The 19,603-nt window shown below is 36.3% G+C and overlaps 1 long non-coding RNA gene across 1 annotated transcript in view; it reads right to left on the bottom strand.

The window, feature by feature from the left end:
• Positions 1-18,498: 18,498 nt before the first annotated feature.
• Positions 18,499-19,603, bottom strand: part of LOC145280024 (uncharacterized) — a 172,613-nt gene continuing 171,508 nt past the window's right edge. The window contains exon 2 of the long non-coding RNA XR_013868526.1: positions 18,499-18,947. This is a non-coding gene — a long non-coding RNA (uncharacterized LOC145280024). The remainder of the gene's footprint in view (positions 18,948-19,603) is intronic.

Below are 19,603 nucleotides of genomic sequence, written 5' to 3'. Positions count from 1 at the left end.
GAGCGGTCGACGGACTTACCGCTCCTTTCGGGGTGCACTTCACACCCTCTGCTACTATGTGTGGGGCAAGAGCCAACAGACAGTACGTACACCTTACACACTTTCTCTCTCCATGGCCTGGATTGACTTTCTCACACTCTCTCTCTCTCTCTCTACAACAATAGACTTTCCTTCTCACCAGCTAACAGCGAGGGACGCACGCCAAACTAAACACGTGTTGTACCCTTTTCTTTCATTTGTTTCTTCCCGAAATAAATTCTAGTTTGTTTAATTCAATAAACGCGTTGTTCGTTTCTTTCTCAATTTAATTCATTTTTCCTTTTGTACGACTGAGGGATATAATATACCACCAGTCCGCTACAAATGTTTTGTACTCCAGAATTTAATTTTCTACATAGTTATTACCATTTTTAATGAACTTTTACTAACGGTGAACGATGGTATGCTTAAACGCTTTGTCATATGAGGATCATTCCAAAAGTAAAACCTCCTATTTTTTTTAACTCAAAAAGTTGAAGAGCTACGGATTTATTTTTCTGCAAAGTCACCACCATTCTCAATGCACTTTTGCCAGGAATTCAATTATGTATCTCCGCTTCTGACACACGTCCATGACAGGGGTTGCTTTCTTTGAGTCTCACACCATTAATATCTGCAGCAGAGAGCTAAAACAGTCAGGTCATGAATGCATAAGTTTGGTGATCATAACAATGCAATTAGCAATTCCCTCTGATCCATTTGGGTGGAATTACAAAAAAATAGGAGGCATTACTTTTGGAACAATCCATCATAACATAACAGACTATGAGCTTTTGAACAACAATGTTGCATGAAGTTTTATTATATTAACTACTAGTAGACGTACCTGGAGTTGCTCGGTATTAAACATAACGTCGAATTCCTTTTAAAGAAAATGAAGTAAAAAAAAACATGGAAAGAAACTGAAACATGCATATGCAAGTGTTATGTGTTTTTCTAAACAGTTCAATTTTTGTAAGTAAAAGAGACTTTGTAGCTTAGTGGGGGATGCCCTTTTCTCTTCCCTGCAACCTTTCTCCGACAGAAGAGACATTGCAAGCATGTCTTTGTTTTATCATTATTTCCATGGCAAGTGCTCGTCTGAGCTTCAATCTCTGGTTCCCCCTCGCCAATCTTTCATGATAAACACCCGTCTAGCTGAAACCACTCTCAGTAATTTTCCGTACTCTTTATCTGTGCCTAAATCAAAACGTAGATTCCATGAACAAAGCTTCTTTCTTAGAACTGCACTGCTGTGGAGCTCTCTTCCGTTTGCCTGTTTCCCACCTGACCACAACTTGGATGTCTTCAAGTCCAACATGAACAAATTCCTGATGAACCGCCCCCTTAAGTAAGACACTTTATCAAATCTCCAATACTAACGATTACTACAATACTATCCCATTGATTACTGTACACGCAATAACCCTTATCCCCGAGTGGCTTCCAGGCCTTGATAAGTGGTGACCTCTATGTAAAAAAAAAAAATGCTCAAGCTATGATCGAAACCAAAATCTAAAGACAAGTGAGTCAAGTGCGATAACCATTAGGTCAGTTTGCCACAATCTTTTAAAAGTGTTTTCAAACCTACTTATTCTTAACATAAGTAATCTGTCATGTGTACACTTCACGCATGCACAGTCGTGAAACAGTTGACAAAGAGATAAAATTCCAATGACCTTTCCCCCCATCACCCAAGTACCAATTTTCCAATTTGGAACCCCCTAGCAACCTTTTCTTTCCGGATGAAAACCGCTTAAAAAGTTTTTCCACGTTTCCGAATACCCTATATACCAAATTTCAAGTCTGAAGATCCAAAATTCGTTGAGAATATAGGTTGAGAGTTGTCCTCACACACACACACACAGTTTTATATATAGAGAGATTACTTTATTGTAGAATCAAAGCAAATGAAGAAACTTTGGTTGCAACATCACCATGATCATCTTTACATCTTTTAAGTCAGAGCGACATGTCAAGATTCTCACGGTTAGAGTTTTTTCGGTTAAGCTTCTCACCTTTCATCATAATCACTCTGCCCCCATAACACCCCAATTGAAATAAATGGCTCTCATCTTCGGGAAACTCCATGTCTTGACAAGCTTCTGGGACTGACTATGAATTCTGATTTAAAATGGAACACATACATCAAATCTGTTGCTAAGATTGCTGGAAAAATTGTTGGATCATTGTACCGCTCCAGTAGGTATCTCACTGCTGATGCAATACTTTATTTGTATAAAAGCCAGGTACGTCCTAAAATGGAGTACTGTTGTCACATTTGGATGGGAGCTATCTTGCCTTGGTAGAGTTCAAAACTGGCTTCGAAACCTAGTAGATGATGCCCTTTTCTCTTCCCTGCAACCTCTTTCCCACAGAAGAGATGCTGCAAGCCTATCTCTGCTCTATCGCTGTTTTTATGATAAATGCTCGACTGAACTCTAATCTATGGTCCCCCCTTGCCAAATATTCACAAAAAAACACTTGACTAGATAAAACCACTATATATGATTTTCCCACTCTCTATCTGTGCCTAAATTTAAATGCAGATTTCATGAACAAAGCTTCTTTCCCAGAACTGCTCGCCTATAGAACACTATTCCATTAGCCTGCTTCCTGACTAATTACAATAAAGTAGTCTTCAAGTCCAATTTAAACAAGTTCTTGTTGAGTCGGTTCCATAAATAATCAAATTCTACGCAATTTACACCATTAACGATTATTACACTACCACTTTATGTTCATTAACCTTTATCCTCGTGTGGCAATCGGGGTCTTGATAAGTGGTGACTCCCAAGCAAAAAACGTGCTCATCTGGTTCCTACTTCCATAGAACATTTGCAGCCATATGCTTGTCAGCTTGTTCACATTAGACTTGAAAACTGCCGTATTATAGTCAGCTGGGAAGCACCCCTGCGGTATTGTGTTCTACAGGCGATTAGTTCTAGGAAAAACTTTACTCAAGTAATTTACGTTTAGTTTTAGGCACAGATAAATAATAAGGGAAATTGTTGGCAGCTGTTGTAGCTAGACGAGTTTCTTCTGCGAATGTGTAATGTCGTTGCTACATGTTAACGTTTTTGCTAACATGTAGCAACGACATCGCAATAACAAAGGAAAAGAAAAAGGAAAGAAATTCGACTCGCTATCTTAGTTTTTAACAAAAGACCTTTTTTGCCTGCTACTTCAGCCACGTGCGACTTCTTGTCTCTGCTGTGACGTCACCCACCTGTCTCCAACACGTGCTTTTCCGAACCCCCGCTTCATCGTCCCCGCGTGTCCTTTTGTCTCTGCTGTGACGTCAGCTATCATATGCTGCTGCTAACAGCGCTAACAGCTCTGTTACAAATGTTCTATACTCGTCTTTTAGTCTAATGCAAACAAGTTCCTGTTGAACCGCACTCTTAAATAAATAAATAAATAAATAAACACTACCCAAGAAGTTCCGCTTTTACCGATCATCACAATGTTGTCTCAACGGCCACCTAACACTCATTAACCTTTATCCTCGAATAGCTTTTAGGTCTTGTTAAGTGATGATTCCTCCCACTCCCTTGATAAGAAATTAAAAAAAAAGAGTCACATCTATCCATAAAATCCTTATTTTCATATTTTTTTTTGTCGAGTTATGTCTATTTTGTACTCACAATATTTCTCTCCGTGTCTTGTTTCCGATGACAACGGGCAGAAATAATGAAATAAGATATTCCGTTCAGAATTTTAACGGTATATTAATCGATTGATTGATTTGAGCGCGCATTTATTTGTTTATCTGTTCAATTGAAATCACCTTCAGCATCTTCGGCGTTTCCATGGAAACTGGCTTCTTATCACGCGTGCACAGGTTTCCTCGGGGAGGTGGAGGGGATTTACATGCCAGCGTACTTGCTAACAAAGGCACTTGTAAATATAATTGAGAAAACGCAAGTGTTTCAGGCTACATTCTCTGTAAGTTGGGGGGGGGGGGTGAGAGAGAGAGAGAGAGAGAGAAAGAAAGAAAGAAAGAGAGAAAGAAAGAAAGAGAATGTAGTTAACGTACGCTTAAGTATAATTCAATCATTCAGTCATTCCTATGTCAATCTCGCTGGCCGGATTTTATTTACCTCCTCGGGAGGTTAGCCGTAAGATCAGGTTAGGATTGAAAGTTCACTCTATCCTATTAAAACAAATATGCCTAAGCCGCCCTGACACCATTCCCCGGTAGAAGCGCCTCAGGCGATTAGCAATAAACTAACTCTTTCTCAAAAAGAGAAGGTAAAGTCAGGAGGGCGGACCTCCTAGTGTAACATTTTTAATAACAAATTGTAGCGGAACTGAACAACACTGAGGTTACAAAATAATGTGCACAAGAACCATCGTCATTCGAACCCGGAATCCGTCCAGTACAAGAAAAAGAGGAGAAGGGAAGAAAGATATGCAAATCGTGGCACTCTCGCAATTAAAAGTCTGAAAATGAAGACGTTTTTTTTTTTGTTTTTTTTGTAAGAGGGTCGGAATGTAATCGTGATTTTGTGACGACGACGACGACGAAGACGAAGAAGAAGAAGAAGAAGAAGAAGAAGAAGAAGAAGAAGTTGAAAAAATCAAGAGAAGATTGCTTTACGCAATCGTAGTTATTTTTTGTACGCGTTAGTACGAGCGACGGATTTTTTAAAAAATTTTTATTCGTCGAGTTAAAACATTAATTTCAACACTTCACAAATAAAAGTCTTTATACATACGTGCGCGGGTTGTTTATACGTGGGTCTTTTATCGCCCTGTCTCACGCCACAGCTTCTCTTCGCAGCGTTTCATGCGTGATCGTCAATCGTCTCGGCTGTTTAAAATGAATAAAACTCTTTTCATGAAGAACCGGAAAAATGGTTGGATCATTCCACCACTCCAGTAGATATCTTACTCCTGATGCAATCCTCTACCTGTATAAAGCGCCAAATACACCCCAAGATGGAGTATTGTTGCCACATCTGGGAAGGAGCTGCTTAGAGCACCTTTTCTTGCCTTGACAGGATACAAAACCGAATGCGAAATCTAGTGGACGATGTTCTTTTCTCCTCTCTGCTGCCTCTTTATCATAGAAGAGACATTGCAAGCCTCTCTCTGCTCTATCATTATTTTCATGGCAGGTGCTCGACTGAGTTTCACTCTATGATCTCTCCCTGTTAGTCTTTTGTGGCAGACACCAACTAGTTACAACAACTATCAACAATTTCCCCCACACTCTATCTAGCGAAAATTCTATAAGCAGAAATTTCCCTAGAGCTGCTCGTTTATGGAGCACAATGCTATGGAGCTGCTTCCTGAATGGCTATGATATAGTCCAATATGAACAGGTTCTGTAAGAGCCGTCCTCTAAATTAGCTTATCAAATTTCCATTAAAATATAACGTAATATACAACTGCAGCCAAGATCGAACTCACTACACAAGTTTGTAGTCCAATTCAAATTTTGCCCATAGTTGAATACTTGATGCTTCGCCAAGGTTATCAAGGGTACTTTTTATCGTGATGCCATCACTAGGTGTGTTGCCTACCACGGCTTAAGAGAGGCTCATCTACCTTCAAGAGAAGGATAGTCCATGCCGGTTTTTGTGGCAGGAGGCGCACAATCTCAAACCATACCTCTCCTGAGTTGACATTGTTAAATACCAGTGGCAAGTGGAGTGTATGTACAGGACGACTGGAAACAAATGCCAAGATAAGCAGAGAGAATCATCTGTGTTTTACGATTCACAAAATAAATGATAATAGACAATAACTTAACACTTTACTGGATAAGTATATTTCATTTTGATGAGAGGGGTATTCAAGACTATCGTGGGGTCTGCATTCTTTCTGGGCACTCATAAAAAAGGAAATACGTCACAAACTTCTAGAGTTTAGCATAACTAAGTGTGTTCTTAAAGTACATTATCCATGGTAGTTGGAAAAGTATCTTTCATTTTCATGAACGTGATACAATAATATTGTGGAGTCTGCGTTTATGCTGCGCGTCCATAAAAAGGAAATATGTCACAGACTTCTAGGGTTTAAACCCGATGGGAACCGGTGGGTTTAAACCCGACGGGAACCGATGGGTCAACGTGATTATGCCGTACACTGTCATAAAACAAGCGCGTGCGCGCGCTTGTTTTACGGCAGTGTACACACACACACACACACACACGCACACGCATATATGTAAATTTGGAATTAAATTCAGTAAATTAAAAAAAAATTACGACTAATTTATTATTTGACAAGGAATACAAAAATTTAAAGCTTTTTTCTTAGTACATAGATTCTCAATACATGGCTCATCTCATCAAAGGAAATGTTTTATCAAAATGATGTTGTTTTGTATTTCAATATTTGATGGAACTATACAGTTTTTCTCTGTCATACTGACCCATATTTTATTATAATTTTACTATTTTATTATACTTTTAATGTACTAATTTTAAACTATATTAATTATATAAAAAATAATTCAGTAAACTTTATACAACAAACTTTTCATAAAAATCTTTTGTACAGTACACTGGTCAGAATATTACAGTCTGCAATGGATTTTACCTTATCGCATTTTATGGGTTGCCTCGTATGCATACATTTGAAAATTAAAAACTCTCCATTTGTATTATATTTTCTTCATTGCCTTGGGTCTCACGATTGTGCAACTATATTTCTTCGTTGAACTGAACTACGCCATGGAATATCCTTTTTTAATCTTTAGCTTTTTAGCTTTTCAATCTATGTGCTAAATAGCAAAATTTATGACTTCCTATAAACATTATTTTGCTAAAAACAATTCCTCTGATGAGATGAGCCATTTATTGAAAATCCATGGATTAAGGCAAAAACTTAAAATTTTTGTATTTTTTGTCGAATAATAAATTTGTCATAATTTTTTTTTTTAGTTTACTGAATTTAATTCCAAATTGTTCATTTATACTATAACTCTATATTGTATAGTGAGATTCTCTATCTGATTGGAACTACTGATGCAATTCTCTATTTATATAAAAGCCAAGTACGTCCAAGGATGGAATACTGTTGCCATATCTGGGCAGGAGCTGCAAAAAACAGCCTATCCTGCCTTGACAGAGTACAAAATAGACTTTGTGGCTTAGTGGGGGATGCCCTTTTCTCTACCCTGCAACCTCTCTCCCACAGAAGAGACGTTGTGAGCCTATCCTTGTTTTATCGTTACTTCCATGGCAGGTGCTCGTCTGAATTCCATTCTCTAGCCCCCCCTCGCCAATCTTTCACGAAAAACACCCGCCTAGCCGAATCCACTGTGAAAAATTTCCCCCACTCTTTATCTGTGCCTAAATCAAAACGTGGATTCCATGAACAAAGCTTCTTTCTTTGAACTACACGCCTGTGGAACTCTGTTCCGTCTGCCTGCTTCCCACCGGACTACAACTTGGATGTGTTCAAGTCCAATGTTAACAAATTCCTAATGAACCGCCCCCTTAAGTAAACACTTCATCAAATCTCCACACTAACGTAATGTACTTGCAATAATCCTTATCCCTGAGTGGCTTCCGGGCCTTGATAAGTCGTGATCACTGTGTAAAAAAAAAAAAAAATTATCTTATAAATATTGATACTAATATTTATATGGACTTTAATGTTACAGTGTTATACAAAATGTAATCTAAAAAATATTTAAAAATTTCCTACACACACACACACACACACACACACACACACACATATACACTTGTGCCCGATATTATTCATACCCCCTCTTGAAAATTGAGTTTATTAGGTGTAACTGTGTAAGAATTTATTGTTTACGTCCATATTGATACATATTCTTAATAAACCTCTTCTGATCATTTTCGTCATTTTAAAATCTCGGGATACTTGTAATAAAAGAAATATACAGCTATTTATAAAATCTGCAATGTTCAAAAATAATCATACCCCCTTATTTTTTCAGTATTAATCGAGTTTCTGACTGTTTGTTTCCTGTTTGATTCTTATTTTGAATGCTTTTATACAACCTTTGATTAATTTCATTTCGTTTTTTGCATTTTTCAGAAATTAAAATGATATCAACTGAAAACCAAAAAAAGAATAAAAATTATTAGAATGGGGAACAAAAAAGAGCTTAGTAATGATCTTAGGACTAAAATTGTGAATTCACATAAGGATGGTTTAGGTTACAAGTCAATTTCCAAGAAATTTGAGGTCCCTACAGCAACAGTACAGAGCATCATCAAAAAATTCCAGAGCCACCACACAACAAACAACTTGATTGGTAGAGGAAGGAAAAGGAAACTGTCTGCTAGAGCCACCAGGAATATTGTAAGAAGTGTTAATGCAAATCCAACCACCACTACTAAGGACATTTTAGAAAATCTGGAGTCTTCTGGCATAAAAATATCAAGGCAAACATTGCAAAGGACTCTGCATGAAAATGGTCTGAAAGGAAGAAGACCAAGAAGGACTCCATTGCACACCGGAAAACGCCTTGCAGCACGTCTAAAGTTTGCTAGGACCCATGTGAATTCTCCAGAGTCCGTTTTCTCAAGTATTTTGTGGATTGACGAAACAAAAATTGAATTGTTTGGCCATATGGATGCTTCTTACGTTTGGAGGAAGAAAGGAGAAGCTTACAACCCAAAGAACACCATACCCACGGTGAAACATGGTGGTGGTAGCCTAATGTTTTGGGGCTCTTTTTCGGCTAGTGGTCCAGGTAGTTTGGTCAAGATAGATGGAACCATGAAGAAGGAGCAATATTTGGAGATACTCCAGAAAAACATTAGACAGGATGCGGAGAAGCTCCATTTAGGACCAAACTGGGTCCTTCAACAGGATAATGATCCAAAACATACCGCCAAAATAGTCAAGAAATGGTTTGAGGATAATCACATTAATGTTTTGGAATGGCCTAGCCAGAGTCCTGACCTGAACCCTATCGAAAACCTCTGCCACATATTGAAAACTGAGGTTAAAAAGCGGAAACCTAGAAATTTGAGGGATTAAGAGAACTACTGCATTGAAGAATGGTCAAAAATCAGTGTTGATGATTGTAAAAACCTTGTTGATAAATATCCAAAACGGTTACAGGCAGTTATTAAGAATAAAGGGCATGCTATTGACTATTAGTAAGAGAGGTATGAATAATTTTGAACTAGTGCCATTATTGTTTTTCTTAGTATAATGCTTCAGACTTGCATAATTTATTTATTTGTTGAGTTTAAATTAAATGCTTATGCTTGATTTATTGTTTGAAATCCCTTTAATATTGTCTATCTTCTGGTTTGAGCAATATTCTTATATAAATCTCAAAGATCCGAGGGGTATGAATAATATCGGGCACAAGTGTATATATATATATATATATATATATATATATATATAATTATTTACTATAATAATTATAAAATACTAGGGTTTCATCCTTTCAGGAATCATCAGTGCAGAGTTTCACGATTACCGCCGGTCGGGAGATTTGGACCCTGCAACAAAGTCATCTCTGATTCCATTAGCAAGGAACAAATCCACGGCCACCGTCAACCGCGATAAATATTGTTGAAATGTAAACATTTATTTTTAAAGGTTTTTTTTTTAACGTCTATCAGAGAAATCTAATGATTATAATATCATGATCTGCTCATGCGAGCTAAAGTAACCGACTTTATTTCAACTGTAAAGTGCTTGACGGCAAGAAACGAGCGTCTTAAAGAAGCTGCCATAATTATTTACTGTAATAGTTATTAAATACCTACAGAAACTTGTGTTTCATCCTTTCGGGAATCATCAGCGCAGGGGTGTCACGATTACCGCCGGTCGGGAGATTCGAACCCGACAACTTAAAAGTAACCCAGAAAATGTGGTTAACAGGAGGAACATTCTTTTATTGTTTAAATTACGTGTTATAAAAGAAATGCTCTCCGTTGACATCCATGCATTTCTGGGCACGTTTAACAACGTTTGCAGGTACTGCCTGTAGATCTTCTCTGGTGATTTCCCTGATAGCGTTGGTAATGTTTTCCTTTAGTTAGTTTTGTTAGTCGAGGCTTATTTTACCTGTGACCCAGTTACACAGTGTTTATCTATCCGATATGCAGTAATAACAGTGTACTATCATGCACATTGTACGTGTTGGAAGTTTATAATAAATCATTTTATCGGCATTTGTTTTAGTTGCCTTTAACCCGGAAAGTAAGCGTTTTCGGACCTATATACACTATACACACATAGAAAATAATCTCGAAAGTGAAACGAAGTTATAATATTGATTTACAAAATATCTTATATCTATATATTTTTATGCGTTTGTGGATGAGAGATAGATAGATAGATAGATAGATAGATAGATAGATAGATAGATAGAGAGGGAGGGAGGGAGGGAGAGATTGTGTGTGTGTGTGTGTGTGTGTGTGTGTGTGTGTGTGTGTGTGTGTGTGTGTGTGTGTGTGAAGATTGAATATTAATCGATTGATATTTATAAGCTTCTCACAAGTCGAGAATTGACTGGAATACCTGGGAATAAGTTCATATTTTTAGTCTAATCTTTCGCTCTTTTGTTGCATTCATTGATTTCCGTCTGGTGTTTGTTGCCAGCGTACACCATGTACGCTCGTATAAAAGTCGACGAAAGTTCCAGCCAGGGCTAATGAATAACTAACACTCTCGGGTAAATCACTCCCCACCCCCAGAAATGAAATAGTAAAGTAGACTGTGCTGTCAATTCTATGAAAATGAACTCTAAAATAAAATCTACGACTAGTGAATGGGCATTGCTTGCGTGATGGAGAGAGTGTTCTCCACAATTCATGATTCAATCATCGTCGTCGTCGTCGTCATCATCATCATCATCATCATCGTCATCGTCATCGTCGTCATCATCATCATCATCATCATCATCATCATCATCATCATCGTCAAAATCATCGTCATCGTCATCATCATCGTCATCATCGTCATCATCATCGTCGTCATCATCGTCATCATCATTGTCATCATCATCAACAGCAGCATCTTCATCATCGGTAGAAATCTTAAGCAATTTGCAATTGTATTGATTGAACCCTCAACTCACAGAAGAATGTAATTTACAATTGAATCTTATCAAGATAGGAACAGCAGTTCGTATAACCCAAATAATATGAATTATAAATCCTCATCTCAAAAAAAAAAAAAAAAAATTCAAAAACATACCATAAAATGGAATGGTTATAGCAGTTTTAGGGGATATCCGCTGGTTCGACAGGTAATTTATCATAAGCCCTGATCAAATTGATTTATTTTTTATTAGCGATGGGCGGGGAGGGGCTTTGCCCGGTCGTAAAATACGCTTAAATATGATATTTTAATTTGTCTAGATTTCATATATATTATTATAGAGTCGTGATTTCAAAACTAAAAAAAAAGTATTTGGGTGCCATCAGCTAGAATCGAAACCAAAAGCAAAACTGTAGTATTAAAAGTTGGTGACGTTACCACTGTACCAACGTGACATGCATATGAACTGATTAAAAATAAATTAAGATGAATGTCCAAAATGTATAACGATTTTTTTTTCAATTTTTACCCTTTTTTTTTTTGACCCCTTAAAAACTATTTTAACCGACTAAAAACCCATAAAAAAAGACTTTTTAGTTAAAACATGCATCTAGGAGAAAGTAATTTTGATGACGTCAGCAGCAGGATGTTGAATGAGAATAGAAGAGGATGAATCTCTAGCAGATCAACGGTTCTATGGTATTAAGAGTTACGTTATTTGACTGCAGCTATGCGGATGATCTATGGACAATGGATAGGTGCAAATAAGCGAGTCAGATGCCACTGCGCTGTATCCACCCCATATATTCTGCCAAGTTCAAAATCATGTGATATCTTTAGAGGAATCGGACCAACAATGGACCAAAGCCAATGGAGAACACTAACCATGATATCATCTACGGCATAAACATGCCATGATAGAAGAAGAAGAAGAAGAAGAAGAAGAAGAAGAAGAAGAAGAAGAAGAAAAAGTGTGTGTGTGTGTGTGTGTGTGTGTGTGTGTGTGTGTGTGTGTGTTCTCTGTGGACTTCAAAACAGTTGGGCCAAGTTTTATTAAATTTCACATAAGTTCATTTTAGAAGTTTTATCACTGCACAAGCAGAAGGGTCCAGCGTTTAAAATCAATAGAAGATTCTCCAATAAGACAAAAGTGCGTTCGAAATGAATATTTTTGCTTAGAGCACAATTGAATTATGATAATTGACTTTTGCATTTTTAACTTTAATTCAAGTCATTAAATAAAAATAACTTCATAAGATCAATGGTAGGTTCTCTACAGTGCAATGTAGACTACAATGTATTGTTGACTTAGTCACTGTGGTGAGATATGTATGCTTCCCCCTAGTGCACTGCAATGTGTTCCCGACTAGAGCAGGCAATCAATTTGATTGATGAATGAGCGATTATATAGATTTCAATAGCAAAAAAAGTATTTGAAGTGTGGAATATTTGATCATCATTCAATCCTGGACAACGTCGGGTTTCTCTGCTAGTATATAATAGCTAGAAGAATTTGCCGTTGATATGTTAGGCCTGACAGAGATTAAAATTATGATAGAATGATACTAAACCTTATGTTTAGAATCCTCATCCCAATTTTGGTCAAAATCCCTTGCATGATTTTGATTCAAGAAAATGTCTAACATTTAAAACTTAAGCTTAAGAGGTCTTAATAAGAAATTTAGATTCAGGGAATTATGCTTAATTGGTGTCTAATGATTATGGATCAAATGTAATGCCAATCTGGAATATTTGATTATCCAAAAATAAAGCTGTTCTCATAGTATTCCCGTGGCCTTCGTTTTAAGACGGTCTTGGTATTCCTCCCAAAACTCTTTATAAAAACTCTTTAAAAATTCTTTATAAACCGATTTAAAAATTCTTTATAAAAACTCTTTAAAAATTCTTTATAAAAACTCTTTAAAAATTCTTTATAAAAACTCTTTAAAAATTCTTTATAAAAACTCTTTAAAAAATCTATTTATAAAAACTCTTTAAAAAATCTCTTTATAATACTCTTTAAAAATTCTTTATAATACTCTTTAAAAAATCTCTTTAAAATACTCTAAAAAACTTAAATTTGTGGAATATTTATCAGTTGACGTCTAACACTCATTGTTAAAATTTCACAAAAATCAGAGATTGTGCAGTTCTAGGAGGTCCATCTTCCTAGGCCTTGCCGCCTCCCTTTGAAAAGATGTTCGCTTAATGCTAATCGCCTAAGGCGCCCCTATCGGGGAATGACAACGGGGCTGTCCAAGCATTTTTGGCAGGTCAGAGTGCCCCTCCTGGAGAATGCTGGCTCCTCAATCTCATATCCTACCCTTGTGTCACGTTTCTTGGTGTGGAAGATAAATAAATACATCATGGATATCTAGATTTTCACAAAGAATTTTAACTCCCTGTTTGCCTCCTTTGCAGAAGACTAAAACTAAATATAACCCACATTACCTACCTGTATGCCAAGCAGCGGTGTTTAAAAATTCATAATAATCGATTAGTTTAGGAGTGAATCCAATATATTGTTTACTTTGGTCGTAGGGGAATTCAGATGTGATATCTAAGCCCTTAAGATGTCAATTCGAAAGAAATCTCTGTCTAGAATTAAAGTTTATAGGCCAATGTCAAGTATTATGGTCCATTTGTGCTCCAAACCACATATAAACAGTATTTTCAGAGAAACCTCTTGTGTTAAATTTCTATGTTTACTCTAGATTGACATCCGCTGCCAAGCAGACAAAAGCATCATTAAGTGGAATGATGGGAAAGATATTCAGATTTATTTAACCCAGGGGAAAACTACTCCACACTGTCTATTCCCAATTGGGACGCGCATAACTTGTTAAATTGACAATCTTACAAAGAATAATCGGCCCTGCAAACGGTTTCAATGTAGGCTTATTTCAATGCTTCCTTCAAACATGTTAAAAAGTATTAAAACTCCTCCTCCTCCTCATCTTCTTTTCTTCCTCCTCCATCATCATAATCATCTTTTCTTCTTCTTCTTCTTCTTCTTCTTCTTCTTCTTCTTCTTCTTCTTCTTCTTCTTCTTCTTCTTATTATTATTATTATTATTATTACTAACGGGACCTGTGGAAATTCCACAGCCGTATCTTTCATATATTGTTGCCGGGCATTCTGTGGATGTTCAGCATGAATGGAGACCCCGCGATGTTATTGTAGCCCTTTTGTTAAAACTATAAAAGTATTTATCTAAGTAATCTGGTTACTGTAGTATCAGAATATATCTGATTTTTACGGTTTATCCCCAATACCCTCGTAGGAGTCTGCGACATATTCCATTGTATGAACGCCTGGCGCAAACAGAAACCCCATGATATCATATTAGCATCTTCAGACAGAACAAACACAACTACCCTTGGATCCTAGTCAGAAGACCAAGAAGGTATATTTTAGTTTCACGTAAGGCCCAACAGCAACATCAATCTTTTTTTTTATTTAAAATCATTTTTAACATTACGTCTTCGGTGATCGGGAGATCCTATTTATTAAAAAAGAAGATAGGTGATACCATACTAAGAACATTAAATTAGCGGATGTACATACTAATTTAATGTTCGTAGTATGTTATCACCTTCTATCCACCTTTTTTGATAAATAGGATCTCTTGATCAAATAATTCATAATCTGAAAACCGTCACACATATACGTACGTACATTAAAGGTACTACGGTATAAATATACAGATTATTATTTACTCACTAGGAGTAGTCACACAGGCCATCATCAAAGATTTCGCTTTGAAAACAACTTGTGGTGTTCTCTGGAGTCTGAGTGACAACAAGCCTCTAAAGATTTCCAGTATTCTTCACCTCTTTTGATAAACTTTGCTGATGAATTTACATTATCGCAACAGCCGCTTACCATTGATTTCTCGTTGGCAGTAACCATTGGTCTTCACTGGAATTTGAGTGGCAATGTCTACTGAAGGTCCCAGTCCTTTTTGCACTCATCCAACGGAGATTTGGCTAGTGCTTTATCTCCGTAGTCTGTCCATCCTCCTTGGCCCTCTCCACTTATTGGTGTGGCGTCAGTTTATGATGACATAAACACAAAAAAAAGGGAGGGGCAGAAGGAAGAGGCTCGGGAGGGAGTTAACTTACAATTATACAGTTTCAGTTTTCATGATTCCATGCGAGGTTTCTTTGTGTTTTACATCTGTGATAGTTTCTGCGTGTCCGGCTTGTGCCTGTAGCTCATGAGTGTTAATCTCTGCACTCAAGGGTTTTCCTTAATATTTCAGTCGTTTTCATAATTGTTATCCATTGTATCTTCTCAATTGTCCCTATGATTCCAATCTCTCCCATTCTTTTTTCAAAGTTTTTCCGTATTGTTCCTAGCTCTCCTACTATTAGTGGTGTTATCTTGACTTTTTTCATCATCCATATCCCTTTGATCTCTCTGGCCAATTCCGTGTATTTGCTCCGTTTCTCTGTCTCCTTAATCTTCACTTAAAGTCTACAATCTGGCAGGACTTCCCCTTCTTTTAATGCGATCCAATCCAAATGATTAATATCAGTCAGATTGCATGTGGTCATACCACTTCTTAGGAACTCGAGCCAGAATATCAAGATGCGTTATGGAGCAGATGCAAAAGGTGACATGCTGTACATGATCAAACCATCCGAGTTGCTGAGTGCGTAAGGCATCCATAATCCCATCAATACTAAGTTTTTGATGAAGCCTGATTGATGGAATCCTTTGTTCTAGTTTGCATCCGCACATCCACCGAAGCAGATCAGAAATGTTTGGGGTCCATATGTCTCTGTCATGCAAGATGGTGAGGCAGACATGGATTAAAGATGCATTGTTTTGAATCTGGAAGGATTGGCAATAACCAATAAGCAATAACCAATAAGTAATAACCAATAAGCAATAACCAATAAGTAATAACCAATAAGCAATAACCAATAAGTAATAACCAATAAGTAATAACCAATAAGTAATAATCAATAAGCAATAACCAATAAGTAATAACCAATAAGTAATAACCAATAAGTAATAACCAATAAGTAAAAACCAATAACCAATAAGTAATAACCAATAACCAATAACCAATAAGTAATAACCAATAAGTAATAACCAATAAGCAATAACCAATAAGTAATAACCAATAAGTAATAACCAATAAGTAATAACAAATAAGCAATAACCAATAAGTAATAACCAATAAGTAATAACCAATAAGCAATAACCAATAAGTAATAACCAATAAGTAATAACCAATAAGCAATAACCAATAAGTAATAACCAATAACCAATAAGCAATAACCAAGAAGTAATAACCAATAAGTAATAACCAATAAGTAATAACCAATAAGCAATAACCAATAAGTAATAACCAATAACCAATAAGTAATAACCAATAAGCAATAACCAATAAGTAATAACCAATAAACAATAACCAATAAGTAATAACCAATAAGTAATAACCAATAAGTAATAACCAATAAGCAATAACCAATAAGTAATAACCAATAACCAATAAGCAATAACCAATAAGTAATAAGTAATAATCAATAAGCAATAACCAATAAGTAATAAGCAATAACCAATAAGCAATAACCAATAAGTAATAACCAATAAGCAATAACCAATAACCAATAACCAATAAGTAATAACCAATAACCAATAAGCAATAACCAATAGGTAATAACCAATAAGCAATAACCAATAAGTAATAACCAATAAGCAATAACCAATAACCAATAAGTAATAACCAATAACCAATAACCAATAAGTAATAACCAATAAGCAATAACCAATAAATAATAAGTAATAAGTAATAACCAATAAGTAATAACCAATAAGTAATAACCAATAACCAATAAGTAATAAGTAATAACCAATAAGCAATAACCAATAAGTAATAACCAATAAGTAATAAGCAATAACCAATAAGCAATAACCAATAAGTAATAAGCAATAACCAATAAGCAATAACCAATAAGTAATAACCAATAAGCAATAACCAATAACCAATAAGTAATAACCAATAACCAATAAGTAATAAGTAATAACCAATAAGCAATAACCAATAAGTAATAACCAATAACCAATAAGCAATAACCAATAAGTAATAACCAATAACCAATAAGCAATAACCAATAGGTAATAACCAATAACCAATAAGTAATAACCAATAAGTAATAACCAATAACCAATAAGCAATAACCAATAAGTAATAAGTAATAACCAATAAGCAATAACCAATAAGTAATAAGTAATAAGTAATAACCAATAAGCAATAACAATAAGCAATAACCAATAAGTAATAACCAATAAGTAATAAGCAATAACAATAAGTAATAACCAATAAGTAATAACCAATAAGTAATAACCAATAACCAATAACCAATAACCAATAAGTAATAAGTAATAACCAATAAGCAATAACCAATAAGTAATAAGCAATAACAATAAGCAATAACGAATAAGCAATAACCAATAAGTAATAACCAATAACCAATAAGCAATAACCAATAAGTAATAAGTAATAACCAATAAGCAATAACCAATAAGTAATAAGCAATAACAATAAGCAATAACCAATAAGTAATAACCAATAAGTAAATAAGAACAAGCAGTGATAGCACATTCACAACAACCATCACTAGGATTCAACATGGCACTCAAACTGCAGAAGGTGATTTCAGCATAAAGTGGAGCACAATTTATATCCATGTGAGCCTTACCTTGATCATCAATTTCAAAACTATCGTGGTGCAAGGTGTATATTTTGGTGTGATTGCGTTGTTAGAAATTAATTGGAAGGTTATTTCTAACTTGTAGAGTAAAAGCAAAAAACACTGTTGTTTGAGAACAGTCATCTTTTTTTTTTGGGGGGGGGGATAAAAAAAAATCCTGTACCTCTATAAGGCAACCATTCGCCCATGTATGGAGTATTGCTGTCATATTTGGGCTGGTGCATCGGCTACTAGTCTCTCGCTCCTTGACAAGGTTCAAAAGAGAGTCGCAAATCTGATAGGCCCTGAACTGGCATCTAAGCTTCAGCCTCTGTCCCATCGACGAAACGTTGCATCCCTCTGCCTGTTCTACAAGTATTATAATGGTGAATGCTCTGACGGACTGCAAGCACTTGTGCCCCCACGACATGAACACCCTCGACAGACCCGACAGGCTACAAAATCCCACCCCCACACTGTAGAGATCCCTAGATGTAAAAGATCTTTCTACTCCAGTAGTTTCTTCCCCAGAACCGCTAGACTTTGGAATTCCATTCCAGGTCGCTGCTTCCCCAACTGTACTGACGTGCAGAAGTTCAAATGCAACGTGAACCAACATCTTGCTGCCCAAATCCCTACATAGTACCCCAGTAGTTGCTGCCCCTGTTAGGAGCCCCCTACACCAAAGTGGCAATGTGCCTTGTTTGGGGTGAAAATGTAATAAAAAAATAAAATTAAAAAAAAGTAGTGACAAACCAAACAAAGGCAATTATTTCATCCAATCAAATATATATTACAATTCAAAATACAACAAAGAGATACTTAGTCGTTTTTTGTGATTTCCCAAAAACGGTTGCCCTGGAAAGTGTTTTACTTGTTTAAGAAAGTCAATTTAGCAGAGGTGAGGTTTCTTCCCTTTTTTTTTTTTTTTTTTTTTGTTAATCAAAATTAACTTCCTCCAATATTTGAGAGTTCTTTCGTTAGAGTCTTGAGTAAAGAGTGCAAAAGCAACATAAATTATAATAAACTCATGCAAATTGCCAAACATATTCAGAATATTTCCAACAGTGCTAACAGAAATATCCCAGGATGGAAGCTTATCACTCTGGTACAGCGTTACAAAATCCTGAAGTATGATAGTCATATTCCCGTTTGTCTTGAACCCACCTGGTTTGCTCTCGGGTCGAATCTTCAGTTAGTAGTTTCGAAAATGTACATCTGAAAAAAGTCAGAGGTTAATTTTTTTAATTTTTAGAAAAAAATTAGGAAGACAAAATACGGTAATGGTTATGAAAGAATAAAAAAGACAGTCGAACGACATAAAATTAAAGGTAACGTTGTGTGCATTGATAAATTACAAGAATAGCAAATATTAAATTTTGGCTCATAAAATACAGGTTAGGGCTTAAATGAAGTTTCAGCAAACAGCAATATGATTAATACGAACCTGTGGCGGGTTAGTATAAGTACCACTACTACTACTACTACTACTACTACTACTACTATTGAATATGGTGGGGATGAGTCTCCTTGCTTCTTCAGTTGCTTGGAAACTGGGTAGAAAAGTACCAGTCAAGAATCCATTCTTGACAATAAGCCCGACAGGTGCAAGGCTAGAAACTGGCCCAGTACCTGTCGGACTGAGGTACGCCGTCTGGTTACCACTCAGGAGGTTCACCCTCCCAGGCTTTGCCACCCAGCTTTCAGGTGTTGTAAGTTCATTGCTTACTGCCTGAGGCGCCCAAACCGGGGAATGATGACGGGGATGCTCAGGCAATTTTGCTAGGTAAGCGTGCCCCTCCTTTAGGGGAGCTTGCTTGACACTTTACTTTGTAAACCCTTGTGTCACACAATGCTGTGGTGGGCAGCATTCA

The sequence above is a fragment of the Euprymna scolopes genome, chromosome 7, assembly GCF_053919585.1.
Source record: "Euprymna scolopes isolate OS-2025 chromosome 7, ASM5391958v1, whole genome shotgun sequence".
NCBI lineage: Eukaryota > Metazoa > Mollusca > Cephalopoda > Sepiida > Sepiolidae > Euprymna > Euprymna scolopes.
This window is presented reverse-complemented; position numbering and strand designations above follow the sequence as displayed.